This window comes from Rattus norvegicus, chromosome 9 (genome assembly GCF_036323735.1).
Source record: "Rattus norvegicus strain BN/NHsdMcwi chromosome 9, GRCr8, whole genome shotgun sequence".
Lineage (NCBI taxonomy): Eukaryota > Metazoa > Chordata > Mammalia > Rodentia > Muridae > Rattus > Rattus norvegicus.
This window is the reverse complement of record NC_086027.1, coordinates 116,497,924-116,525,420: the sequence shown is the minus strand read 5'-3', so window position 1 is coordinate 116,525,420 and position 27,497 is coordinate 116,497,924. Positions and strand designations below refer to the sequence as shown.

Sequence of the window (27,497 nt, the reverse complement as noted above, 5' to 3'; positions counted from 1 at the left end):
AATAAAACTGCACAGATAACCAACATAAAATCATGTCATGTAAGGCACTGAGGAAACTCTCCATGACCTGAATTATTGGCTGTACCATGTACTTGGGCAATAGGGCAGATATCAATTCTGATGACAGGAGGCAATCTCTGGTGCTTTGCTGGCACTGATACCTGATATCATTTCTCTCTCTCTCTCTCTCTCCCTCTATCCCTCCCTTCTTCCCCAACAACACACTAATACAAGGTTACAAGCCAGTGTTGGCTTTGGTGGAACCACCATTCTAATCTAAGAGCTCAGAGGATAAGCTGATCTCCACCGAAGCATGAGGACTACAGTTGAATCCCCAGAACCATATAAAAAGTCAGACAGGGAGCTAGGGAGACAACTCAGTGGTTAAGTGCACCGGCTGCTATTCCAGAGGACCCAGGTTCAACTCCCAGCACTCACATGATGGCCTACAACCATTTGTTGACTCCAATTAAGGGAATAAGATGCCCTCTTCTGGCTTCTGAGGCCACTAGGCATGCGTGTGATGGTAGACATACATTCACACAAAACACTCGTACATTTAAAATAGATATATTAAATTGATGATGATGATGATGATGATGATGATGATGATGACGACGACGACAACGACGGTGGTGGTGGTGGTGGTGGTGAAGCCAGACAGTTGAGAAAGTACTTGCTACACAAGCATGAGGACCTCAGCTGAATCCCCAGAACCCATGTAAAAAGGCAGCCTAGGCAGTACTCCCTTATAATTCATGCCAGGAAGCCAGAGGCAAAGGGTCCCTGGGATTTGCTGATTGATGAGCAAGTCTAACCTACTTGGTGAGCACTTGGCCAGCTAGAGGCCCTTTCTCAAAAAACAACATAGAAGACATCTGAAGCATAAGGCATGAGGTTGACCCTTGCTCCCACATGCACAGGCATGCTCCGTTGTGTGTGCACACATACGCACACACATGCACACACATATCCATACATATGCACATATACACACATATGTGCACAATGCACACACATGCATACACATACACACATACACATAAGCACATACATGTGCATACATATACACACATACACATACACACATATGCATACATATACATGCATACATACACAAATGCACACAGACACACACGCATGCACACACACGCACATACACATGTACACATGCATACACACACACACTAGAAGTATACATACATTCACACACACACACACTTTTTTTAAAAATTAAGCATTCAGCTTATTAGTGCCACTTGCTGTGACACCCCCACCCACGTCCTACTCCTTTCTGGGTTGCTGTAGTACTCTACTAGAGAAACATTACCAAAAGCAGCGTAAGACCACTGGGCTGTTTGAAACGGGAGACAATTATGGCCTGGACATGACTCTGGAGGATTCAGAGAAAAGATGTGCTGAGAGTGAGAGGAAGACAGTAGGGATGGTAACTGACACCACAAACCCAGAGTAGGTGACCAGAAATGCAGGTGCTCTGGCCAACCCCTACCCCACCCCACCCCGGGGCTCAGCCCGTTCTTGTCCTCGCTGAGGTTCTCGAAAGGAACATGAGGGGCAATCGACCAAGATATCGTTCCACTTATCATGTCTCTCTGATTTTGAGAAGGGCCTTATTATCCTGCTTAATAAAGCAGAAAATTAGCCATTAGAGAAGGGCCCGTGATTAGATTTAGAAGTCTTAACACTCGATGACAGGAGTCAAAAATCTAAATGGAATTTGTAGGTGAAAGATTCTATTGGAGCCTACAAGAGGATTAGAGTCTGTTTGCTTTTGTGTGCCTAGCCTGTGTGTAGTTGCACTAAAATACGAATAATACAGTCAGGTGCAGTTAGATAACGCAGTCTGTGTATCTAGAGACAGAAGCACTCTGGGCATCACTGCCTTCTAACATGCTTAATAACCTCGCCTGTGATCCATGCTCTACCGCAGAGGCATGGCCACTTTTGTCTCATGGAAGAACTTGGTCGCTATGTGCTTAACACGAATCAGAATGAAGTGGACATGACCTAATGTCCGTCATGTGTCCTCAGAGCATGTCTTGGTGCAGAGGGTCAAGAGGGTCAAGTGAGATTGGTCAGCACTAAGTGTGTAAGGTAAAAGGATGCTATGACCCTGACACTGACTCCACTGCCCTGATTAAAGCCAGGCTCCTCGGTTTGCTTCTTCTTGCCCTTCAGCAAGCTGATCTCTGTACCTCAGTCTGCTCTCCTGGAAAGTAAGATAATTCCAGTTCTTGTAACCAGATTGAATGATAGCAAGACTCAAATCAAGTCTAGAACCTGGGTCTCAGGAACAGGTAGGAAAGTGGTGGTAACTGGGCTCATGGCCCTGTGATAAATCCATCCACCACTCACCCTTCACTACCGGACCAGGGCAACCTGTTCTCTGTGCTTGGTGGAAGAGTAAATTTAATTAATTTAATTCCATTTAATTAAAGTGGAAAAGACACCAGCCTAGTCTCTCTTCCAATACCATACCAGCCAAAGGCTTCCTTGGAATCCTGCAAAACTAGGAAAATGTGTTTAAAATATATATGTTTATGCCTATAGGCATGCATTTACATACATTGTACATACATGTTTCCCCCATTTCTCCATCTTTGCCACACACATAGGACAGCAGGGGGTTTACGCCTCATTCCTCCCAATGTTTGGGAGGACAAAGTTGCATCCATATTCAACAATTTTGCTACTATGGAGTTTAGATTCCTGTCTCCCACGGGACAGCTGAGAAGACCCGACTCACTCAGGTGAACGCCACGTTCAGTATAAACACACCCACCCGATGCCATTCCTGAGATGACACAGTCCATCCCAGAACCATCGCAGACACCAAGCCGTTCGAACTTACGTCTGCCACACAGGGATTTTAAAGATCTGAGGCATGTCTCACCAAAAGCCCTAGAAAACAGCAGATCTAAACCATGGAAGAGGGTGAGCCTTCTCAAAAGGCTCTGAGGTAGGATGCCATAAAAATACAACATAAACCCAACAGAAAAAGGCAGAAAAGAGACCACCAAAAATATCTCAACCTCGTCTTCCGTCAGAGTGACTGGCTGGTTTCTGTTTCTTGGAGCTTGGGACTTTCCTCTACTTTCGCTCTCCACTTCAGGAGGCTGACCTCTGACCCCAGTCACATGGGCTCCATACAGACATAGACAGGCAGCAGGAGCTAAAGATAACTGTCAAAGAGCCACTTGAAGAAGTATCCTTCCCCCAAGAGAGAAATCAAGTGCTTAAATATTAACTTCGGGACTCACCATTTTAGCCGCATCCCAGCAACCAACGGTAGCATTTTTCCAGATGATAGGCCATCCAGGTTCCATGTTCCCCGAGGCAGTGAAACAGGAAGATAAGGGAAGGAAAAAAAACACAGAGAGAGAACAGGGTTAGAAATGGCTCAAGGACTATCATCACACCCCCTTGGGGACAGACAAACTGCCACTCCTCTCTAGGACCCCTCCCCAACTGGACATCTCAAGTTGAGAAGAAAGTGTCTATGGGAACAAGGTGCAAACAGAATGGGTGTGAGGTGTGCTTATAATAGATAAGAATTGAGTGAACGGAGGGAGACATAAAAATAATTAATACAAGTCTGGGCTGGAGGTGGGGGAGGGGGACCACATCCATGGCCTAACCAGAAATGCAGTGAAATTCATCTGAAAGAACTTTAACCTACACCTCTCGAAGAATAGAAACTATACGTAAGTTTATACATGCTGCGGGCCAGGCCGTGGAGTGGATTTAAATCCTTCAAGCACAAGGGAATAGAACCTTATTATTATCTTTCGATCAGGGTAAGTACACTTACTAATATGCATCTTGTAGGAGTCCAGACCGCTACCCCCCCCCCCAATAAACCCGTCATTGAATCTAGAACCGTAGAATTTAAATGGTTTAAAAACCACAGTCACTGAGATTTCAAGGTCCATGAAATCACATAGACATGCATCATCCAGGGAAGGAACCCCCTAGTGCGAGGGTTTCTGCCACAAGGTCAGGAGTTCTGCTAATTTTAGGAGCCTTGGGCCTCCTGGGCTTCTGCCTTACAGAAGAACTGTAGACTTACTCCTTGAACAAACAACTGCTGCCAACTTAAAGGAAAAAAAATTCTTTTGTTTGTTTGGTTGGTTTTGTTTGTTTTGCTAACTGTTTTTGTCAGCGCCTGTACACTACAGTTAGTTCCTCAAGGGCTCCTACTACTGAGGGTCCATTTCTTTTGAGAACTAAAGGTGAACAATGCAGGTATTCAGACTCAGGCCCCTCTCCTCTCAGTGGGTCCTGTGAACAGGTATCTCATGCCATCCCTGAAAGTTAGGGCCACTTGAAGTTACCAGTGTCTGGGGACACAGCTCCAGATGGAATTCCAGGAGACCCAAAGCCCTGTCTAGAAAACCACTGGGCCTGAGGTGACACTAGGAGTTTCTTCTGCCTGTGCCAAAGGAGGTCCAGCCCCAGGAAGTGGAGCTGGGAACAGAGGGCCATCCTCAGCACACGTTGTCCCCTCCTGGTCCTGACATCAGGTCAGGGTTTAGTGTCAATGTGAGCACTTTCAACTGACAAAGAAAAGCTGGGCCGGTGACAATAGCAAAGTCTTTCCCCTCCGCCTTAGTGAGGTCTACCACAGCATAGGGTCTGGAAGAGCATTCGCACGCGTGTTTCTATAGCTGCGTTATCCACGACAGTCAAGTGTGGGGGTCCACGCAAGTGCCTGTCAACGCAGGAACGGAGGAACACAATATGCCACTCCTTTGTAAAGGAAGGGGATTCTGACACCGTAAATGCACTCCAGGGTGTGAAATAAAGCAGGCTTAAAAGGCGGCCAGGATAATACCTCAGTTAGCATGAAGCCTCCCTGGTAGGCACGCTTAGAGCGACAGACAGAATGGAGTGGTGGTTAGCAGGGAGGGAGAGATGTGTAAGGGAATAGAGACTTAGTTTTGCAAGGTGAAGAGTCTAGGATGCTGGGTGGCCAAGCCACATGAATACACAGAGCTTCTGAATTGCACCCTTAAATATGGCTGTCAGCAAAGCTGTGACTTACCCCACAGAGGCTCCATCGTCACCGTAAAGCGTTAAGAGACGCTTTTAGTAATAGAGCCCATGGCAGCTTAGTTTTAATTAAAAAAAAATTTAGCTTTTCTCTTCAGCAGATGGTAGGGTGAGAGGAACTACACAGTGTGTGCTGGAAGAGACCGTGTGACAAAAATGTCTACAAAGAACAGTCAGTCCGGCTGTCAGCCTTCAGCACAGGACTCACAGAAGACGGGGGAGCCACTGGCTTGTGGCTGTGGCCTCAGGGGCATCTTAGCCCTCCCTAAACCTCTAATGCTTTTCAAATTGCCATCGAACACGAAGGCTTCTGCACATGGTTTGTGCAGTCTTAAAATTCAGTCAGAACCTTGGCCTGTGGATAACGTTTTGGTTTTTAATTCAAGACTGGATTCTTGTTTTTTCTTCTTATAGAACTCAAACTTTACTGTACAGGCCCAAGAAGTCACACAAAGGTCACAATTGATCCTTTCTCTTACATTGAGTAGTTTTTATCTGGAAGAGGTTGCTGGAGGTGGTGGTATACTTGGGAGGCTAAGGCAGGAGATCATGAGTTCAAGGTCAGGCTGGGCTACAGAGTAAAATCAGGTGAGTCTTGAAAAAAAAATCCAAAATGTAGCACAAAAACAAAGATCCATAGCGGGGAAGGGAAATCCATTGGTAAGCAGCTGAGCTGACCCTTGCTCAAACTCAAATATCTGCTTGCAAACCAGGATTCTCACGGCAGGCTGACCTGGATGGGGTGGGAGGAACTAACCTCCCTAGGAAAGGACTCAGGGGTGAGAAGTGTGGGCACAGGGGTCCCATTACAAACCAGATGACCTTGAGCAAGCCGCTGCCTGCACATCTCCCTTCCATGAGTGAAAAAGGAGAGAAATAGATTGAGTTTTTCATGGAAGTGGGACCCAAGAATACCTCCCAGGGACACAGGGACGCAGGCAACAGAAATGCAGGGAGGACTTTGGAATGTCCTTGTCCTCAGGTCCACAGAGGAGGAGGGTCCATGTGGGGCAGACGCTGCTTCCTGCCTTGGTTTCTGCTTGGCTTGAGTGTACTCCAGTGGCCTCAGGGTCTGAGTGTGGGCTACCTCAAAGGCTAGGAACACTTCAGCAGACATAACATTTTGGCCTTGTTATATTTTAGAACCCAAACCTACAAAAGTAACACAAAACAGACAGATGCGAATTCTGCTTCTTCTTCTTCTTCTTCTTCTTCTTCTTCTTCTTCTTCTTCTTCTTCTTCTTCTTCTTCTTCTTCTTCTTCTTCTTCTTCTTCTTCTCCTCCTCCTCCTCCTCCTCCTCCTCCTCCTCCTCCTCCTCCTCCTCCTCCTCCTCCTCCTCCTCCTCCACCTCTGCCTCTTCTTCTTCCTCTTCCTCCTCCTCCTCCTCCTTCTCCCCCCTCCTCCTCCTCCTCCTCTTCCCCTCCTCCACCTCCTCCTCCTCTTAGCTTATAATGTAATCACAACATTCTTAGTTCTCTTTCCTTTCTCTAAACCCTCCCATATGCCATTTCTCTGTTCCCCTTTAAATCTGTGGCATCTCTATTTTTATCTTGTTTAACTTTTTACTGTTATTTCACACAGATAAGTAACCCTAAGTCTACCTCTCCAGTCTGTGTATTGTTACCCAATGGATGTTTTGAGGGCTGGCCATTTGATACCTGCTGATCACTTTTTAATCTAACAAAGTCCATAGGTCTAAGGTAGTGGTAGGGTCTAATGTCTTGGGTACCCCTAAAATGCAGAGGCGAAGCCATGAGGTCAGAATGATTTTTCTGGTCACACTTAGATATTATTTCCCTTTTATTTCCTCATGAGGCTCATGGCAGTTAATAGAAGACCTGCACTAACCTAACTTCCATTTTTCAAAAAAACTGATTTATTTCATATATGTGAGCACACTGTCACTGTCTTCAGACACACCAGAAGAGGGCACCAGATCTCATTACAGGTGGTTGTGAGTCACCACGTGGTTGCTGGGATTTGAACTCAGGACCTTTGGAAGAGCAGTCGGTGCTCTTCACCACTGAGCCATCTCCCCAGCCCCCAATCTTCCATTTTTAATGCAGAAACAGATGTAAAACTCCCTACAGTCAAGCCAAACACCAACAGATTTACAACACCAATCTTTCCATTTTGTAAAAGCTTTTATTTATGTACATGGGCGTTATGGCTGCATGCGTATCTGTGCATCACGGGAATGCCTGGCGTCCAAAGGCCAGAAGGTGTTGACCCCCCTCCCCAGCAAGACTGAAGCTACAGACGGTTGTGAGCCACGATGTAGGTGCTGGGAGTCGAACCTGTGTCCTCTGGAAGAACAGCCAGTGCTCTTAACCACTGAGTCGTCTCTTCAGCCTCTACAGTGCTATACTTCAGTCAGATTTATTTTTATTATGGAAAACACAGTCAGCCTTGAAAACTATTTGTGTGAAAATGGAATGAATTTATTATCTGCAGTTTGCAATTCATTCGAAGGGAACGTTATTAAAGCTCCCCTTAAGCAGTCCCCTAGCGTAGTTAACACACGCAGCACGCATAAAGAAATGTTCTTTGCAACTTTTGATGATCTACAGGTACCCTTCCTCCATACATATACATATTCATGTGCATGTGCATGCACATATACATCATATACACACACATACATATACATGAGCGCTAGAGTTATCAGCTCTTGGCTTACTGGGGCAGTCACACGGTCACTTACATCAACAAATCTTCACTTCCCTGGAATGCCCCTCAAGGCCTTTGAGAAGAGCAACTCTGTTGCAGGACCAGATGGGCAGGAGAATTGAAACTCTTTTAACACCACCTCTGGCTAAGCTGTGGGGAATGTGTCTAGAAGCGCCTCCTTCTCTTTCTGTGTTCCTAAACAGCCAGAATCAAGGTCAAGGCTCCTGCTTGGGGGATCTTGCACAAAGCTGAAGGAAAGCCACCACTTATGCAAAAGATGGGCTTTCTTCGATGTTCACACCACTCCACTCTGTGTCTGGTTCTTTCCCTCATCTCCCCTCAGAAGTTGTTGTGTGCTCAATCTGTTCTCAAGGTCCTCGTGTTGGAGAAAGAAAGGAAGGAAGGAAGATCCATTCAGCTTCAGCTCCAATAAGAAGCCAGGGGCAAACGCTGGTGGCATAGTACTGCCTGACTCGAGACTGCAGCGTTGGAAGGATAAAAATAGGTCTTTTAATATTCGGTCTGCGGGGATAAATCACACCTGAAACTGTGATTATGATTTTAATAACAAATCGAGGGGTGTGCGTTAGCAGAGAGGAGTGGCTGGCTGTGGCAGGGTCAGCAGTGTGTGAAGACAAAGTAGTTACTTAGCCAGGGACAAGGCTAATCGTGACAAAATGTTTCACTGACTGACACTGTCCATAGATGCCTGCTGGAAACTCAAGTAACAGAAAGGATAGAACACAGTCTAAGCAGAGAGATGGAGAAGTGGTCAGAAGCAGGTTACATCCCCCCCAGAGGCCCATGTGATTAAGGTTTGGTTCTCAGGGTGGGCAGGGCACTTGAGGAGTAATGAAGCCGTGTAAGGTAAGGCCTAGGAGACCTATTCAGCTCAGGTCCCTCAAAGGGACAGACTCCCACACTGCACTCGCACTCTCTTGCTCCTAGACCATGCGTCCAGAACTTTTCACCATAGCACATTCTCACCACAATGTCCCACCTCGCCATAGGCCTGAAAGCAATGGGTCTACTCAATCACGGATAGAAATTTTCAAAATTTTGGACTCAAAGAAACCTTTTCTCTCTGTACTTATCTCGGGTGTTCTGCCATAGTGTTGGAAGCTGACGTTGCAGAATTCCTTTGTTAGTCGATATGCCTAATTTGTTTTCAATGATTGGTTTTATAACAATTTAATTACTTTTTTCTAGTTATAGGTAAGGTTTGGTATTTTCATAAGAGCCTCTCTGGTTTCATAAGAGCTGACTATGGTTTATGCTGTGGTAATTGGTCTTTACCTACTAGGTCTCTCTGCAACATGATGAATAGCATTCTTTTTTTTTTGGTTCTTTTTTTTTTCGGAGCTGGGGACCGAACCCAGGGCCTTGCGCTTCCTAGGTAAGCGCTCTACCACTGAGCTAAATCCCCAGCCCCGATGAATAGCATTCTTATTGGCCCAGATATTCCCATATCCTGCGTTGCCACCTTGCTTCATGATATGATTCACAACTATCAAATTTGAGGACATGCAGAACTCTCACTTGCTTTGAGTCTCAAGGTATTTCACGTTTTATACAGAGTCCTCTCTGTAAATACAATAAATTCAGGTTGCCTTTTACATATTGCTTAGACCAGCATAGCTAAGACGATGGTTGTTTTATTTAATAAAAAGAGAAGGTAATAAATTTTGTGTAAGGAGTGCATCCTGAAAGGTAGGACCCTGGTAAAGTGTGTCTGAGCCTGGTGGACTGGTGCTGGCTGCCAGAGAAAGCACTAAGGAGTGGGTGCTGTGAAGCTATTCTCAACACGGTCCTACCTTAGGCTGTCCATGTGGAGACACATTTAACTTCCTACCCCAAGGTCTCACAACCGATCCTAATAGTTTCCACTAGCTCAAGACCTAACCATATTTTTATTTTATAACATCTCTTCTCTAGGCAAAGAATTCAAAATTGTGGACCACGAGAATACTTTTTGGGAAAATGAGTCATCTCTCTGTCCACAGGGATGCCTGTGTTCAGAAAGTAGCTCTCTGCCTCTTATCACCCTAGGCTTTTCACCCCAAAGGCTAAAGAAGCCAGAGGCCAAAAACAGGTGACATTTTCATGCTCTTGAGAGCAAAATGTGTAACATTCATTAAGATAAAGTACTGTTCGCCCATGGTTTTTCTTCTGCTTTGAGGAATTCGCAAAAAGGGGTAACGTCACTTCAGGGGCAACGTCAAGGTTTAACAGAGACAATGGGCTAGAGATGGGAAGGACTATGTCAGCAACATTTCCAGCCTGGGTCAAAGGGTACACAGCCATTGGAACCAACTTTCTTCCCCAACACGAAAGTGGTGCGTGAGGAAATAAAAGCCTTCTAAACCTTTCGAAGTCCCTGACCTTGTCTCCCCGGGTCTCTGATGCTGGCTTGCTTAAATCACTTGCAAAAGGATACTTTACTAGGTCAGTGCCAAAAGACCAAATTCCCGAATCCAGTGTGTATCTTTGGGAACAGAGACAAGTCAACTCAGTTAAGGGCTACACCATAAATCGCCAAAAAGCAACCTCATGTGCACAAACACATATCTATGAGGAGACCATCCAACCAGCAAGACAGTATCTTGCTTTTCTTGTATTTAAAAAAAAAAAAAACTAAGAAAGAGAGTATGCTTACTTAGCACCGGTAGAATGCTCAGATTCAAAGAGAGCCCGTGTGGTGCTAAGAATGCACTCAAAGCAATCGTTAGGCACAGGGAGATGATAAAGGCAGCAATGTTTAAAACAAAGTGGCCAACTCAGCGGCTAAATCACCTTGAATAATACAGAGCTGTTTATTGACTTCAATTTCAATTCTGAAGAACCAAGTTGTGTTCTGTGTAAAACAAACAAACCAGCAACAACCAGCCCCACAGTATCTGGCTTGCAGTTATTAAGAAAAAATTTTGGAGGTGGGGGTTGGAACTTGGTTAATCTTCAGGGAAGGAAATGTTTAATTGACCCTTAGCTTCCCGAGAGCCTATGATATGGTCTACTGAATGCCTGCTACGCTCACTGGCCTCACCTCCAGCCCCCGAGATATAGCCTAGCAAAGTCTAATGGCGAATGGGGGCTGTGTTCTTCTGCTTCATATCTTTCCCTCCACTGTCAAATCTGCTCCTTAATCTTATACTTCCGGTGAAAGTAATCATTTTATAGGTCAGAGTCTTCCCCCTAGATCAGCTGTATTTCAGGCATCGAGGTAAGCAGTGTGCACAGAGACCTGTTTCTTCAGCCCAACTGTCCCTGGAAGAATTTACATAAGGGGATCCCAGCAGGAATATGCCACTTGCTACCTCCCAGCAGGACCCAGGGACCTTTTATCTTCCGCTAGGGCAACTGTCAGATGTAACAACTGTTCCTCCTAATGCCAAGCAGAGGCCAGCTCACATAGTTTCAAGGATGTGCTAGCCTTCGGCCATTTATTTGTCCCTTTTAATTTACTCTAGATAATTCCTTCTGCGGCTCTGCTTTGAAAGAAGAAAAGAAAAATGTTGTCCTGAGTCTCTCCGAATCCCTTCGAAGCCAGGAAGTGGTCAAAGGAGGGGTATTTACAGGAGACCCTCAGATAACATGGCAAGTAATGACAGCTGAGTTGACTCCGAGCATAGCGTTTAATCAGCCACCGGCGAGGTCTCGGGACTACTGCCCGGAGAACTCAAACCCTCAGGATGGGTGTATGTCATGGCTGTTCACAGAGCTGAGTAGAACTTACACGGCAGCAGAATTTGCATGTGCAAAGTGACGCTGTCCTTCCCTTATGTCCGAAACGTGTTTCCACGGCGCAGGACTGTGCTCAAGCTCCTGCCAGGCTGAGGAGACAACAGTCTTCCATGGGGGGCAGCACTGGAGGGCTGCAGGTTTGAAAACTTAAGCAGCTGTGTGACTCCACCGTAAAGAAGCACAAACTATCATCCAGGGAAATCAGGCAGCGAGGAGCCCCCCCCCCCCCACGCCATCTGGAAAGCAATGTTTGGCTTGTCTTTCCTGAAGCACACCTCATCATCCTCTAACTGCATGCCACAGAGAACAAAGCTGTGCTTAAACACTGTGTGGGGGAACCTGCAGGGAGCAGCGCTCACACACTGATGTAGAGGAGATGAAATGAACACCAGGACACTTTCCCGCTCAGAGAGGAGCTGTGGCCCTACTCTGTCACCCTGCACACCGGGTGACCTCACTCACTGCACCATTACCTAATCCGTTCCAATCTCCGATCCTTTTTGTTTTTCGTTTTTAAGGAAGCAAGCAGCTAAGAATAGCACGGATTATTCATACTGTATAAACACAATCTGGAAGATGTGTGACATGATAATATTCCCCAAGACTCAAGACTCACACATTTTTTTTTCTTTCTGAAAGGAAAGCATCCCACTCGTCTGACCACTTAAAAATAGCATCTGGGCCCTGCAAGAGGGCTCAGCAGGTACAGGGGCTTGCCGCCAAGACCAAGGACTTGAATTCGAGCCTCAGGACCCTCATCGTGGATGGAGAGAATGGACTCCTGCACGTTGTCCTCTGACAGTCACAGAAGTACCAAGGTGCATGGACACCCCTCTCCCATAATAACATAAATAAGTAAATAAATGTTTAAAAAAAGGTATTTTCAGGCTTAATATCCCAAGACTTAACCATCATAGAAAAAGTAGAGTGTAATAAAAGAAGCCGGAAGAATCAAGACATGGGATGACTCTAGGTCACTGTGGGACCTGGTACAGTGCAGAGGCTTCTGGTTGGCCCTCTCTGAACTCTGGTTCTCTGGGGTCATCCACTGCTTCCCCTACTGTTCTTCATAGAATTATCTGTGGTTCCCCAGACTGCTTGGTGAATTCCAGAATGTCTTGACCTTATACACTGTATATCTTAGTTTAAACATACATAAGGACCACCGGACCTCACAGTGACCCTGAGCCCTCTACCACATCCAGATGGCATAGAAGCCAGAAACAGAACCTCCCAGCAATGCTGATGCCAGTGAACCACCAGCCGTGTGGATTTACGAGTATCCACCAATGCCTTTGGCTCTTTGATGTTAGATCTTATTTTGGTGACCAGAACAGGAGCATACTAAAAGACCAGAGGCATTTAACACAGAGACGTTTCTGCTTCGACTTGCAATGTTTACATTTTGAATTCCTAAACCATGTTGGGAGGATTTGACCATGGTTAGAATTATATCATTGCAGAAGAAAGAGTCCCACAAATACAGGTATATTACACCTCAAACTCTTGTAACCTGGTTACATCGATATCATAATGTATGTGCATAGGCATGTGTATGTGTATGTGCATGTGTATGTGCATAGGCATGTGTATGTGCATGTGCATGTGTATATGTATGTGCATGTGCATGTGCATGTGTATGTGTATGTGCATGTGCATGTGTATGTGTATGTATATGTATGTGTTTCCAAAAACAAGACTAGTTCTAAACACTTAAAAAAATGGAAGTACAGCAATTTTATCTAATTACTTGATAATAAAATAACCTAGATAGAGAGAATAAATTCACTGCAGCACAGGGCTAATCCTTGAGATTTATCATTCCCTCCAAATCGAATGATCCAGAAATACAGGATGAGCGAATCAACAACACAGAGAGAGTAGTCATGTGCTTCTGAGGCGCAGAAACAGTTTGCACGAGGAGTATCAGAGGTATCGACCCAGGGCTAAGGTTTATTTCTGGATATGTCTAAAAGTAAGCAGTCAGAGACGCCATCAAAGGGTGAGATGTAAATACTGAAATAGGCGGACGTTAGTTTGTTAAAGTGAATCGTGGATTAGGTATCAGTCACTCATCTCACATGGAAAGAAGAGCAGTGTTTGCATGAATACTTAGTGTGCGCTTAGCGCTTAGTGGGTACTCTCTACAGCAGCTGTGCAGGTAGGTATTACCAAAGCAGCTTCAGAGAAGAGAGTGCAGCCCAGAGGCCTTGGCAAATGTGCCCCAGGCAGGTGGTGAGCACCCGAAGTTGGGTACAGTGGCAGTTAGCGTGCACTCGGTGTGTGTCGCATGTGCTAATGTCCACACTGCTCGTTCTAATGCTGCATCCCCACTTGCAGGCCGGATACAGGCAAACTCACTTGCAATTGTTCATACTGAGGCCGGATGATATGGAGGCCGTGGGAACTAGAATTTGGATTTTTTGATGCCTCTTCCCAGGGTTCATGATGATGCAGCATGGTCTTCTCCTGAGATGCTGGGCAGGGTCAAGAGCCATTGCTCTAGTCAGCTGTGAAGTGTGCTGGGGCGCTGAGCTCTGGTGCCTCAGGCTAGATGCATTAAAATCCTTGCCAGCTTAAAATATTTTTAACTCACAATGGTTTGTCAGGACTATGAACTCGTCATAAGCCTCTGAGTGGTTATGCATTCTCATTTGTATATATCATCTTATTCACCGTGCAGACTTAAAGGAGTACCTGACGTCCAAAGAAACCACTTGCGGGGAACAGAAATGTATTTTATTCTGTGGGAGCCTTTACTCCAGACCTCAGGCCTATTAAAACATTCACAGCCCAACCCGACTCCCACACTCACTATTTAACTGCAGAACTGGTGTCAGTTTGTAGAGAAACGGACAGGTTTTCTCCTTTTTGTTGTTCTGGGTTTTGTTGGTTGGTTTGTTGTTTGTTTTTGCTTTTAATTGGACGGTGCTGATGCCTCATGCGTTCAGGCTGTGCTTGAGCTCAGATCCAATCTCATAAATGTTTCCCGTTGTAGCTTTATGAAGGGTTGTGGAAAGAGCAGTTTGCTGTACTGCTGAACTAGCATGAAGCTAGCAATCAAACTGCCGTGAACGGCTCGCTTTATCACAGATAAAGCTCATCCACAAATAAGATGTTATCTGGTTTTTTGTGTCCTCTATGGGATGTGGGAAATTCCGTTATTGCCGTTTAGTGAGGGAGTTGAGTCCAGGAGAGGCTCAGTAACCTTCCAGAGGCCTTCCTGGTGTGAGACACATATGTGTGGCCAAATATTTACACACAGTGAGCAGACAGCATTCTGTCCATTTTGCTGCAGTTATGGGCACTGTGCAAATACCACACGTGCAGTGTGGATATGCCGGTGCAGAAGCTTTACTCGCTCATAGCCACACAGGTGCTCTCATTCCAGGACAGTTTTGAGTACATAACTCCAACATTAGAATAAGGTCACTAACTCCACAGTATTTAAAGCCTCAATACTGGACTATGTCAATTCCCCACATGAGCTGTTCTCTTAGTCACTGTTCTGTCCGCTGAAAGCTACAGCCTGATCCACAATCAGGGGAGGAGGGGGAGGGGAGAGAGGAGAAAAGAGTGGAGAAGGGAAAGGAGAGAAGAGAAGAGAGGAGAGGGGAGGGGAGGGGAGGGAGGGAGGGAGAGAGAAACAGAGAGAGACAGAGATAGAGACAGAGACAGACACACAGAGGGAGAGAGAGACAGAGAGACACACATACAGAGGGAGAGACAGGGAAAGAGAGAGACACAGAGAGACAGACTGGGTGCACCTAGTATGGGCTTCTGAAACCTCAAAGCCCACCCCCAGTGACACTCTTCTTGCAAGAAGGCCACACCTCCTAATCCTTCTAAACCTTTCAAACAATTCCACTCCTCCATGACTCCTCACTCAAAATATGAGCCTATGGGGGCTGTTCTCATTCAAACCACCATCTCTCTTTACAAGGATTTGATGACTGCAGAGCTACATATGTGCTCAAGGTTGAAGGCTTGTATATTTAAGACAGTGTGCTAGCATTTCTGCCGCCAGGATATTGAAACCAGCAATCTTTTATTATAATAATTTTCCCCACTCTTGACTTCAGACATTTAATATGCACATGAGAAAAATGGCTTCATCTTTTCACTCTTAAAAAAGGAAAGAAGGAAGGAAGGAAAGAAAGAAGGAAGGAAGGAAAGACAGACAGACAGACAGAAAGGAAGAAAGAAAGAAGGAAAGAAAGAAAGAAAGAAGAGGTATGCAATCACAAGAAATCCCTCATCCCTAAAACTTGGGATAAAGAGTTTCATCTAAGACCCGAGGCATTTCAACATCCCAACGCACCAGCAAACACACGCACAATGCTACTTTGTAAATCACAGGAATCAGAGGGAGAGCAATTGAATAGGAGGCAAACCCTAGGCCCACACGCTGAGAGTCTTTTACCGGATTGCTGGGTGCACCCCACACTTCCTGGTATCTGGCCAAGCATTTCCGTTGTCTTTCAGCCAGATCACTATCATCCTGGCCGGCCGTGTCTATTCTGCTTTTGAAAGAGCTGTGGTGCTCACATGGCTCTCCTCTCGTCTACACAATGAAGAGATTCTTCCTGCTTCTGAAAGCTTAAATTATCCACGCAATTAGACAAACGAGGCAGAGGACCATTTTCTAAGTTTCTAAATAATGGCTCCTGCCTATCGGGATTGGCTCCTTCTTCCTCCTCCTGACTCAGCTCGGGTAAGACACCTCCCTTCCCTCTTTTGTCACCACTTCTTCTGATGTATCTCTGAACAGTCATTTACTCCGGCGGGACTTATGAGGAACCCTGATGTTGGGCACTGTTCGTGCAAACAGGGTGAAGATAACAGACATCGAACTCTCCATCCATAAAGCCCAGTGAGGGATGAAGGCATTGCAAATGCCATAGACGGGGAGAAACAGGGGAAGGCCTTCCTTGTAGACATGAGACTTCACACGGGTAGCGCCTGTGGATTTGATCTAGAAAACTGATAGGTACTCAAAATGGATGGAAAGAAGGGGTCAAGCACGGGAATGACACAGAAATGAAACACGGCACGAGTAGGCATCGCTGAGAGTTGATATGGGCCTTCTGTAGGACCCACGGGGACAGTATAGAATGTTAAAGACAGGGTACCGAGGGCACGGCTAAAAAGTAGGAAGAGTTTTGAAGTAGGGAGGAATGGAGTCAAAACCACACTGCCCAAGAGCCGATGTGATCCAGAATAATATCCTTGTGGTTTAAGCAGGAGCAACGGAGTGGACAGAGGCTGACAGCACTGTAGTGGGAAGGGCTGAAGTAGCTGGTCTTGCCACACAGCACTGACATTTCCACAGTGTGTGTTTACGGGGGAGCAGTGCATGGAAAGGAAGCTGTGAGAGATGGAGACCAGTCTCCGTCTGGGGCGACTCAGGACTTGGAGGTTTTGAGCTGGGGGTGGAGAGGTTGGGATCTCTAGGCTACCTTAGACTGCGGTGGCTGTGGGATAATGGGATGGAAAAGTCACTCGGAACCTAAAGAGCAGCCGAGGCTCGATTTCGAATGGAAGTCGAGTCATTTCAATCCAGATCTGTCAGTCATTCAGCCTGCCAAGGACCTCTTCCCATTCTGGAAGCCGGTGACCTATTTCTGGGGAGCTAACCTGGAGGCCAAGCCCAGAACTGGATGTTGCACTGCATGTGTGTGTTACTGAGTTCTCTAAAGGCCACTTTGTCCACTCATTACAGATGGGGGGGACTATGAGGTCTTAGATACATAGAATGAGCCCATGGCGGGAGCAGTGAGGAGTCCAAATTCTGGATCATTCTCTTTGTAATAGAATTAGGCTTATTGACATACCCACCACCTCAGACACACAGGAAATAAATTCATTCATTCATTCTCTCTCTCTCTCTCTCTCTCTCTCTCTCTCTCTCTCTCTCTCCCTCTCTCTCTCTCTCTCTCTCTCTCTCTCTCTCTCCCCCCAGTCATGCCCAGGCCATTCGCCTGGATCACCACTGCATTTCCTCTGCTCCCTCCCTCATGCCACAGCATCCTAAGATGGGCTTCCTTCAACTCCATGTCTTCAATTCTTTCCCTCGGACACTGTCCCTTGCCTCGGCTCTAGGCCGTGACACATTTAGCTTTCCAGAACATATTCTGCACACGCACCCACCTTTCTTTTTACGAAACACCATCGAAGCACTGAAATCCTCCGAATAAAATGTTCAGGTGCTACACAACCAGCCTTAAGCCAACACCAATGCTTTTCTTTTCCTCTGGTTTGCTTTTCCACCGGTTTGCACTGATGAGATGACAGATCATAAACTCCGCCTCCTCACTATCTAGACTTTTCTCCCATCTTAATTGTGAAGAGTAGGTTCAGCGCCTTTCAAAATCTGTAGTCTCGTTAGCTAGGAGCTTTTCAATGAAGTCATATTTTCATCCATTTATTTGTCTATATTTAAACGACAGATCATGACTGGAGTCTATATTTAAACGACAGATCATGACTGGACGTATCTGCGATGCACAGTGCGATATGTCAATGAATGCTTACAATAATCAGTTAGATAAGGCAGAGTAATTGACTTATTCATCACCTCGAAGACTCGTCATGTCTTTGCGTTGGGAGCACTCACAGCTGTCTCTTACTCCTTTGAAACACACAACAGCTCACTTTCAACTGCAGTCGTCCTACTGTGTCTCAGAACTCTAGAAGGAGAGTCCGAGTCCCCGGCAGAACTGCATTTTTGGCGTTGGGGATTTAGCTCAGTGGTAGAGCGCTTGCCTAGCAAGCGCAAGGCCCTGGGTTCGGTCCCCAGCTCCGAAAAAAAGAAAAAAAAAGTGCATTTTTGCACCTGCCAACCCACCCTTCTTCCACTCCTCCCTGACCACTCTGCTACTTTCTACTTCTGTGAGATCAATTCTTTTACTTCCACATCTGGATGAGATCATGTGATATTTGCGGACGTCCGTCCGTCCGTCCCATCCTTCCAATGGTGGTTCTCACTACCTCAGTAAGTCACCTCTGAATCAGAAAATCCTCTGTTCTCATGATCTGTCTCACACTTTCTTCTCAGTGTCTCAGATAGCTCTGGAGTTGCAAATTAATTCTTACAGACAGAGTTGTAGAGGAATTATTATTCTCCCTGTAGATGAGGAAGTGGCTGTCTGGACCGGACTGTGACTCATCCCACTCTCTGGATCTTTTTTTAATGAACCATTCACAGCCCGCCTGCCCTCGCTTTAAAAAGTCCTACACAAATCACACCCTTTTTTTTTTGTTGTTGTTGTTGTTGATCTTTTTTAAAAAAAATTTCTTTTTGTGCTTTCAGAAAAAAAAAATGTGTGCTCTCATGTAGCATATTGTAAAGAGGGTGAACCGTTTGGGGCTGGGGTAATATGAAAAAGCTATGGCTTTGCTTTGTAGAAACAGAGGCATGGGGAATTTTTGCATTGGTTACTTTTCTAGTCTGTGGCCTAACACTGTAACAAAGACAATTTATAGAAGAAAAACGTTTAATTGGGGTAACTGTTTCCAGCAGTTAGAGTTTATGGTGCCAGGAGGAGTAGCTGAGAGCCTATGTCCTAATCTGCAAGTAGATTGGGTCAGGGAGGGCATCACTGGGAATGTCCCAGTCTTCTGAAACTTAAAAGCCCCACCCCCAGTGACCAACCTCCTCCAATAGGCCACACCTCCCGATCCTTCCCAAACAGTTCTACCATCTTGGTCCAAGCAGAGGCCATTTTCAAACCACCACAGATGGCACCAGATTTTTCCAGATTTTTCCTGTTTTAGAATAGGCATGGAGCCCAAAGTTGGAATTGACATGGGGGCCAACTTTAACACAGGCTGGTGTACTTCTTGCTTGTCTATACAGTCCTTCTCGTCCTTAAGACACAGCCCACAAGACTGGTCCTTCCTGGTGTCTTCCCTGTTGCTGTTACTCGCAGCTGAAAGCTGTTGATTTCCCTGTCTGCCTGTACAACAGCATCAAGGTCATGTTTTCATTGTGGACCCACAGAGTGTAAGCTTAGTGTGTTTATTCTCCAAACAGGGATGCAACACAGCTAAAAGTAATGAGATCCCCATTTCTAGAGACATTCAGTCAGGGACTATTATAGACTTTAAGCACCTATATCATCTCTCCCCCCCCCATATTATGTAATTGCCTATGTGTCTTCTCATTTGAATCAATTTCACCAAGCAGATATGCAACTAGATAGTGCAAGGTCCTCAAAATAATTATTATCAATAGTTTAAAATGATTTCAATAATGATTAAGTCTGGATCCTAGAAATTATTACACGTCTTCCTAGCTCAGTGGTTTTCTTTACAAGTGTCAGTTCTCCTGTGGTTAGATACCTACTTGTACGTGAAAGAGCTCCACTTTTAACAGTTTATGTCCCAGAGAAAGAGATATCTCCATTGTCTGGACGGAGACCTCAAGGTATAAGGATAGCTTCTCAGCACCAAGAATGCCCCTTCCAAAATCCCCAGCGAAAGGACCTGTAGCATGGTCTAAGTGCTCTGTGTCACCTAGGTCAGAACTTCGAAGGAAGCAGTGCCTAGGGACAACAAGGTAAGGTAGACACCTAGACCCCAGTATGGATTTAGAACCAGTCTGAGCTGGAATCTTTCTTACTTACCCAGCTCCCAACCTTCCCAATCCTCCTAGGCAGTAGGTTTCCAGCCTGGCCTGTGCAAATCTTAACCTATCCTTCACCAACTGTCACAAGAAATGCAGGGTAAGGGGCCCTCACACAGACCTGCTCTACTAGATTATAGAGTCTGTTTGTATTCAAATGGAATTTAGATTTAAATCGCAATCAGATCAGGGATTTGCAGTCCTTTCTACTCTCATTCGTTTTTGTGGATTTCAGCCCTCTTCTGGCCCAGTCTTAATCCAATGCACTTCAGAGGGAATTATGGGCATAGTTGACCAGCCCAGTGTTAGTGAGGATGAGGCAAGGTGTATATTAAACACCAACTCAGCTTAGGAGAGAACCCAAGGCTGGATCCGACCTCTCCTCTGGGTTGGGTTGACCTTATTTCCCTTAGAAACCCTTGACACTCTACCTGCCCTCTCCCGATTCAGTCACATATGGGGTCCTGGATGCCCTGTGTCCTTAAGTGCCTTTGGGGGTCGCCCTTTGCTCCCAGCAAAGAGAGTTTACCACGGGGACCTAAGCTTTCTCAGAAGAGACTGGAGGCGAGTGACAACCCTATCGTCTTCCCTTCTGCAGAAAGAAAAGCAAAAACCACCAGCGGGGGCTCCAGTCAAATGCACTGCGTGGCTGCAGCCCTTAAAGCCGCAGGGGTGATCACCAAGCGGTACAGACCGGGTCTCCACTTCGCCTGCAACTCGGGTACCCAAGAACCAGACTCAGCTCCAAGACTGGTGTTTCTGCTCACAGATCCCGGCTCCAGAAATCCCGGCGAACCCAGTGTAGCTCTGCCCTGCCAACCCCCTGCGGCGCAGCTAGCCTGCGCGCCCCTGGCTTTCCTACTTCTGAGTAGGGCGCGCCCTAGGGAGTCCTGAACCTTGAACTTCTGCTTTCCCAGAGAAGCGACACCCTCCCCGGAGCCCAGTCAGCCCCCTCCTACCCCCAGCTCAGGTCCTGACAGCCCGAACCCTTGAAGATGAACTGCCCGGCAAGGGGCGCTCCTATGCAATTTGAAAAACAGCCCAATTCGCCTCCCGAACGCCTGGATCCCTCCAGTCTCCAGCCAGAAGATTTTCATCCCCGGACAGGCTTAGATGGAGGGTACTAGAGTTCGAGAGCGAAGGACGCCTGAAGCCCCGCATATCTCATCGCAGTTGGCTGCAAAGGACAGCGGACACACATGGGTGCGCGAGAAATGCACACACACACACACACACACACACACACACACACACACACACACACACACACAGAGGAAAACAAGCATACCCTCTCATTCTGCCTTCAATGCCCTCCGTGCAGAAAGCCTGGAACTCGGAGGTCAAGCCACTGACCACCCACGCTGGGCTCAAGTGCTGAGGTGGAGACGAAGGTTCTGGCCCTCAGCTCCAAGGCTGGCACCTTCTTAGGAGGCTTCCCAATTCTACCCAAGACGGGCAACATCTAAGTTCCAAGATTCCCTCTTTGAGCAAAGGGTTTGGACAGCAGGGAGGAGGGAACACGGAAGGCACTGGAAAGTGAGTCCTCGCAGAAAACTAGCTAGGCTCACAACCAGGTAGCGGGGGCCAGGGAGTGCGACCCCCAAGCGCCCCAACTCCTGCAAGGGCAGAGAGCTGAGTGACAGTAGTCACCACTGCGCGCGTTGGCACTGGCACGAAATCTCCGAATCCGCGGGCTAGAGGCAGTCAGTGCTGAGGGGTGGAGGCGAGAGGGAGGAGGAGTTGCCAGAGCAGAGAGGGATGACGTCCTCCAGAGCCTTTGGCTCCTAGGGACAGAGATTCGCGAGCTCTCCGAATTCGCTTGCATTAGGTCGGGGGAAGGCGATCTCTGGGGAGCCGCGCCCCACTGTCGCTGCAGCTTCAACGCGGCGAACTGTGGGCCGAGTCCCGCTAGAACGCAAGCCCGCAGGCTACCCCCAAAGCACCTTTCTGCGGGTCTCTTGACTCTTAGCGTTCGCTTCGTAGAACCTATGCATTCCAGAAGGGCGCTAGCAGGTAGCCTTCAGCCCGGCCATCCTCGCCTCTTCCAGGCTTCTCAGGGATCGACCTCAGCCAAGGGCAGGCGCCCCGGCCACTGCCCACGGGGTAAACCGGCGCACTGCACTGGCCCCTGCTGCAAGGAAGGATGGAAAGGCGCTCACCTGGATAGCAGAAGCCTTGCTCTTGATTCCTTTCCGAACCTGTTCCCAGCCCCCAGGCACAACCTTCCTCAGAGAAAACAAAGTAGTGCAAGGGCACCGAGACCGAGCGCTGCTCTTAGTCCCTGCACAGCGGCTGTTCCCTTCGGCTTTTCCCGGGTCTGAGCTCGGACTCAGCGGCGGGAAAGGGCTCCCGGTAGCTGCAAGGGGTTGCCAGACCCGGGCTTCTCCTGCAGCGTTGGTGGCAGCGCCTCCAACTTGCCACCTGCAGCGCGCGTCGGGCGCCTGTGACTACCGGTGCCGCTCAGTCTCAGCTGACCCGCCCTCCGGGTGTGCTAGTTGGCTGCACCCTGCTCCTGGGCGGACCCCATGATCGGCTCCTCCCTATTTCGGCCTCGCAATAGGGAACGCTCGCAAAGTCTTAATGCCAGGCTTCCTTCAGCTTGCTAGCCAGCAGTCTTTGCTAGCAAGGAGAGATCCTTCCTACACATACCCAGACACACAAGTGCACACACAATTCTGTTTGTAAAGACTAGAAGAAGGGAAGAATTTGTGAGTGATGCCCTTCAAGTGGATTCAAGTGTTTGAACAAGTAAAATGTTCTATGACGGTGGCACTGGATTTTTGCAATCTGTGGAAAGACTTAAAACCATTGCAGCAAGAAGTCAAGGGATGGAGGCCAGATAGTGGCTTGGGGATGCCTTGGGTATGTTTCACCCCCATCAGCATAGTACTGCTGTTGCTCTTCCTCCTCGGAGTCCCAGCTCCTACCTCATATGTGGCCTAAAGGCAGATTATGTCAGCTTCCTTTAAGATCCTATCTTTGGTTTACAGTGTCCCAGCCATGCAAACCCATGCCCAGGCATTTGTTTACACAGCCTGTACTTTATATGACTCCTTAGGCCTTTGCGGGTTAACAGTGGTTGTATTATCTGCGGTTCTTTTGGCTCTACGTCTACCCGGGACACCTATTCCCCCTGCACCTGCACAATCTGCCTGGGCCATTCAGGTACATTCCTCTTGCACTTTGGCTCTTAGCAGCTCCTGGAGTAGAGCCTTTTGGAAAGCTGATTTGGTAAAGCCTTCCCAGGGATAAAAGCTATTAAAAAAAAAAAAAAAAAAAAAAAAAAAAAAAAAAAAAAAAAAAACAACTGACAGGCACAAGTCTGAAGAGCCATCCAATCAACCAGAAATGTCTGACTCTTGGGTGTCTCTATGAGAATGTGCTACATTGCCAAGTGCCTATCAGTTTAGAAACATTACAAAATTAACTGCCCAAATAGCAGTTAATGGTCCATTAGGGAGACGTCTATGCCTGAGAGTGCAGGTGTGACACTGTTAAGTGTAACTGGATTGTGCACACACGTTTTGTGAAATTCTCTGTGCCCTGAAGTGATAGAAAAGATGATTAATGAATCAGACATTAGGAGCTTAAAGGGGGGATGCGTTAAGGGGGATTGGCACCGCTCATGTTGACTTCTTGTCAAAAATCAGTTAATGCTACTTTGTAACAATGGGTATATTATCTGCTACTTTGTAACAATGGGTATATTATCTGCTACTTTGTAACAATGTAAATTTACGATAAAGAGTTTGTTTCCTGAGACCTCGTGAGTCCACCTTGGGGACCAAGAACACTCCCTGCCACCAACAGAGAGTATTTGCTGTCTTGGGCCAGTTCAGCATTCACAGGAGATTTTTCAGCAACCTGGGCCTAGTGTTCCCTTAAAGACTTGAACTTTGACCTGAATTGAGTAAGACAAGCAACAGAATGAAGGTGTGGCTTGCACAAGCTGGACTCCAGGTTTACTTACTCACCAGGGCAACACCTGATACAGTGGAGGACGAAGCAGGGTTTAGATGGTTACACCATCTCGAATCTGGTACACTGACACCCTGGAGGGGTGCGAGGACTTGACAGACCAAGTGCTTTGGAACTACCATGGAAGTGGTAGTTCTTGCTCAGGGGAACTTCTCTTTTTCTTTCCTGTAACTGTAGAAGGGTTAAGGGGAGGGAGAGTTGATGTAGGATAGAAATGAATCAGAAGAGAAAATCAAAGTGCCTGTTGATGACGGGAGAAATTAGCAGATGCTAGAATGCTGAATGCTGAGTGGTCCCAGCTGGTGCCGAGCAGGCAACAGGAACTGCTGGGGCTTAGAGGCATCAACTGTCAAAGCAGAGACCAGGAATAGTACTTCAAGGAGCCAGCAGTCATGATATTAAAGCTGTATAGACGCCTCTAAGTCCCCTGTAGGCGAGCATGCAGGGCACATCATTAAGCTCCACTTTTTCTTATTTATAAAAAGGAGATGCAGGTGCCTACAGGATAGAGCTGTTGTCGGGACTAAGATAATTCACCTGAGATGCTCTACACAGAGTGAACTTCCAATGTGTGACAACTTTACTATGGAGCGTTTAAAGGGCTCAAAGACCGCCTATAACTTGTACTGTTTGTTGCCAACAGACTACTTTTTATGTAGAGCCCATGGTGCCTGTTTTCTCTTTATGGTTGAGAATTTCACTTCCCAGAATGGCTCCTAGTTGAAGGTGACGTGTGTGTCAATAGCTTTTTTTACTGGCTGACTTTGTCTCTATGCATGGTGGCCATCCAAATGCGTAAATGTCACCTGATGGGAGAGTCTTCTACATTGTTTAATCCAAACAGCAGCTGCCTTGGGTGACTTGCTTGGCTAAGGCTACATTTGTTTCTGTTCCTTTAGCCTCTCTTCACATGACTGTCAATGTCTTTCCCCATCGTCCACTCTCCACACTGCCTCTGACCTTAAATTATCAACACAATACTCAGTCCCACCCGCTCAGAAAAAAAATGCCCTTGTTAACATTTGTTATGGTGAAATCTGTGCCTTGGTACACATTCTCATTGGGACATTCCACTCCCAACACTCACTGAGTTTCCTTCCATTTAAAACAGGGCCTGGTGGCACAGTGTGGGGCTGAAGCAGGAGGATGCTGAGTTTGAAGCCAGTCTGGGTAGAGTCGGTAGAGACAGAATAAACAGAATGAGAAAACACACCGAAGAATTCCTTTTCCATCTTTTTGTATGGTACCTTCTATTCATAACTTCGATGGAAGTCTTAGCTTGCCCTTTAATGTTTCCTTTTCTGTAAGAAGGTAGACTTACACGGGAAAATGAATAAGGTCCCATTTTTGATAGTTTATTTTAAAAATAATTTCAAATGGAGGAAATGGGGATCCTATGTTTCTTCCCTGGTTCTCTCAATTGTTATCTCTTTACATTTGATATATCCCTAAACGGATGTTCCGCAGATGGTCTGCAGATGTGCTGCAGATGATGTTTAAACATGTAGGTGCTCTCGGTCACTATTCTTTCACCCACTGAGGAGCGAGTGCAACCTTAGGGGTCCAGCGCCTTCAAATTCTCCAATCATTCAAAATCGATGTTTGGCCCTGACTGTTCTCTCCAACTGGTTTATTAGTTTTAAACTCTAGGTCTTCTGAGAGGACAAAGCAGGAAATAAATGATTCATACCTACACATAGCAACACGCAAACATCTCTATTCTTTATGTGTCTATCTATTCAGTGATATCCCTAACGTCCACTCGTAAACTAGTGTATTTATTTATCGAGGTTGTGAGTTTGTGCCAATAGACACAACCATCATGATTCTTTCTAGCCTGCTCCTTTCTCTGAGGATGTTTTCTCGGCAGAGCGATTCCTGACTCCTACTTTCCTCAGCACATTGACTTATGGCTGCATATGTTTCCTTAGAAATCTGCCCACCACAAGCCCCACCCCAGCCTTGCCTCTGTGGCTCTTTTGTTTTTTTTGATCGGGCTCCTTTCCCACCAGAATCTCTCCACTCCATCTTCTTGGTCTGCGTCCTCCTCAGATACTGGCCACCCCTTCAGGGAGTGGTTTCCTGTACTTGGGATCTCGCAGTCATCGCTGACCACATCTACTCCTAATCTGTGGGAAATTCTGTTGGCTCCATTTCAAACAGGTCCAGCATTCAACTCTCTCTTACCACTTCCACCAGACTTGTCTCAGCGCCGTCTTCCCTATTTCTCCCTCTGTGCTGGCCATTTCTGGCCATTTCTCATTTCCTGGGACTGCTGTCAACCCTCAGCCTAAATAATACTTGAAGAAGAGAGATGTGGGAAGAGAGCTCAGTTGGCAAAGTGCCTGCCTGAAAGCACAAAGACCTGATTTCAATCCCTAGAGCCCATGTGAAAATTGGAGAAATGATTTCACACCCTTGCAATTCCAGCGCTGGGGCAGCAAAGACAGGTGGGTTCTTGGGGCTCTCTTGCTCACCCAGCATAGCCTCCATGGTGAGCTGAGGCCAGTGAAACAGAGAACCAGCACCGGAAGTTATCCTTTGACTATAAGGCTCAAAGTGGGTCTTAACTACCCCCAAGTAAGACATGAGAATGGAGTTCGATGCAAATGCAAGAGTGTCAGGGTTGACCTTCAATCAGCCCCTGTGTCCAGTGACTAGAAGGTGACCCCAAATGGCTATAACAAGCAATTTTGATATTTTTTTAGGGGTACAGGTTACATCAGCAAGGTTACAGTTTAAACTTATTGGCTCTCTTTGAATCTATTGGCAAGCAAGCATATGACATGCATTTGGACTCTATCTGGGACCAGAAGGTCAGGTGACTATCAGTCAGTACATTCTGAGGATTTTCAAGAATGTCCCTGCTGCTCCTGTGGGTGGAGAATGGAACTTGTCCTAGCCTTGACCCGAGGCGGGAAGCTGGTACTTGGCCTAATCTTGACCTGAGGCGGTGGGTGGAAAGCTGGTGAAAGCCCTTATGGTCCTCCACAGGAACTCCATAGCCTACCTACTTTCTACCAGGTCAAGCCTCTTAATAGCTCTTACACTTCAGTAAGAGCTAGGGTCCTTCGTGACCTCCACATGCACACGTGTGCACAGACAAGGCATGTGCGTGCCTGTGTGCAGGCCGCCACACAGATATCTCAGGAGTCATTTTGCTTCTTTGCTCGATCACAGCCACTTCTCCCACCGAATAAATAGGCTGATCTTAATGCCAGCCTCCACTCTCTGCCCTCCATGCTCTTTGTACTGTGCCCTCAGGGCACACTGCCTTCAATACTCTGCCTCCTGCCTGGGACTCACTTTTTCTGTAAGGCTTGTGACTTGCTTTCTCACCACTTCAGGTCCTTGCCTGGAGGAGTATTCCTCTAGGACACGTCATTTAGGCACCATGTAGAAAAATCA

At 46.7% G+C, this 27,497-nt stretch overlaps 1 protein-coding gene across 1 annotated transcript in view; it reads right to left on the bottom strand.

Moving 5' to 3' along the window:
* The window catches only part of Epb41l3 (erythrocyte membrane protein band 4.1-like 3), a 204,411-nt gene extending 181,854 nt beyond the window's left edge, over positions 1-22,557 (bottom strand). The window contains exon 1 of the mRNA XM_063266554.1: positions 22,271-22,557. The gene's annotated coding sequence lies outside the window, so the exon portion shown is untranslated. The remainder of the gene's footprint in view (positions 1-22,270) is intronic.
* Between the last annotated feature and the right edge of the window lie 4,940 nt (positions 22,558-27,497).